This window comes from Coffea arabica, chromosome 6c, assembly GCF_036785885.1.
Source record: "Coffea arabica cultivar ET-39 chromosome 6c, Coffea Arabica ET-39 HiFi, whole genome shotgun sequence".
Taxonomy (NCBI): Eukaryota; Viridiplantae; Streptophyta; class Magnoliopsida; order Gentianales; family Rubiaceae; genus Coffea; species Coffea arabica.
Genome location: NC_092320.1, coordinates 60803235 through 60805465, shown reverse-complemented (window position 1 = coordinate 60805465; position 2231 = coordinate 60803235).

Below are 2231 nucleotides of genomic sequence, written 5' to 3'. Positions count from 1 at the left end.
AGTAATACACTTCTAAATCATATTCCCAACATAACCTATTTAGTCCATTTAAGACTTTCAAACTTTTCTTCTTTTCTTTTTTTGTTTCGTTTTTTTCAAAGACTTCCATTCTTTTCTTAAAAATACTTTATTCTTTCTAAATTACTCATACAAGTAAACAGATAGCTATGCATGCTGTTAGAGACAATGTCAAAGCAAATTATCTACAAGAATTTAATGCAATACTGTAGCAAGATATATCTCTGAAAGAAGGGAGGGAAAAAATGGGAAAAAAATCAATAGCAACATGTGAGAATATTGTGGATACATATTTGAAAAACAAAGTTTAATATCAAGTCTTAAGTACTTTTATCAGAAAATGCATTACGTTTAAAAAAATCTTTCAAAACAATTGAAATGCTTTAAATAATTTGGATCATCATGAAGTGATAAATACCATCATTAGGAACAAAAGAAGAGAAAAAAATATACTCAAATTCAAAAGCTCTCATAGCTTGAAAACAAAAAGGGTAATTTCGAAAACCTCCCTTGAGGTTTCTAACAATTTCACAAAGCTCCCTTTAATATTTTAAAATTACACATACCTCCCCTATTGCTTCAAAAGTACTCGACTACCCCTATATAGGATACTTAATGACATTTTTTTTTCAAAAATTTCAAAAATTCCAAGGAAAACCAAAATTGACTTATTCTCTCCCTCCCTCCCTCTCCCTCTCTCTCTCTCTCTCTCTCTCACTTCTTTTTTACCTTACTCTTTCTTCCACTTCCTTTTTTGGCCAATTTCTACCATCCATTCCTCTCTGCCTAATATTCCTTTTTTGTCCGTATTTATCCCCTTCCTTTCCTTTCTTTTTTTTTTTTCTCTATTTTCATCTTTTTTCTTTTGCAAAAATGATTAGGCTTATCCTTTTTTCCAAGCTTTTATTTTTGGCAGAAAGAGTTTTGTTGCCTTTGGTGTTGGAAGAAAGGCAATTAGCGAAGCTCTTTTTATTTTTCCTTTTTATCTTTTTTGACAAAAAGGATAGTTTAGGATATTTGAAAGAATTGGTCGCCTATTGAGCCTATTTTGAAACATAAACAGTGAAAGTGAGTGTAATTTTTGAAAGCTAAGGAGAGGATTCTGAAATTGTTAGAGACCTCAAGGGAGGTTTCTAAAATTATCCCAAACAAAAATTATATTCTGACCATTTCACTAATTAATGACAAAATTGAAACAATGAAAAAAAAAAGAAGCTATTTCCAAGTTAAATCAGAAATGAAATTTTCAAGTTTAAAAAAAAAGACAAAATTGAACCAATGTTTGTCACCCATTGAATTTTTTTCTTTTGTATAGAAAAAACTAAACCAAGATAGTAAAGTTTGTGATAATTATTGTCTTTAAGTAGAGTTGATGCACCTTATACTTAAAAGTTATCATTGTAATGCTAAAGAAGAAAAAAGAGCAAGGATTAAAGATGGGGTGTGATGATAATGCTGAAGTACATAATTGCGTTAAACTTTTGCATAAAAAATTCGTGTCGCACCAAATACAAATGGTATATTATTTCAAATTGTCTTTACTATGGGAAAATTTTTCGAGAAAAGAGTTATTATGCAAAAAACTTCTGATCGTGGGGTGTTGTATTGCGTTAAATGGGGACCAATTTGCCCTTATAATTAAAGGGTAGCAAAGAAACTTCAAAAAGTGATATTTTATGTTTATATTACATAATGATTCTCCCACTTTATATATTACTAGTGGAAAAGGCATATAGTAGATGCATGCACAATAAAAAAATTTTAACACATAAAAATATTCTTAAAGAAAAAGATATTAATTTGTTAGTGATTATTTGAAATTTTATTAGGCTTATAAATGGGAGTATATCTTTTATTTTTTTTTTTGAAATGAAAGTAAGTTATTGGTTGTTTTTAGAAGGTTTATTCTAGTTGTAGTTGTAAAAGTTAGAGATATTGTGTGTAATATGCTTGAATGCAGGGTATGGAAGATGAGATGTGATTATATAGTGTTCTATCATGCAAGGGTAAAACTGAAATAATAACTGATAATATAATTTCTTAACTTCAAATCCAACACTTGTACATTATACATAGGGAGGGAAAAGCACACCCTAGGGGTGTGCAAATTAACAAAAAATTTTAGCACCTAAATCATCCCTCATACTTTATATATAGGAGGATCTATAAATGTATAGATACAGATGTATAGATATTTAATGAGGCACAAATTT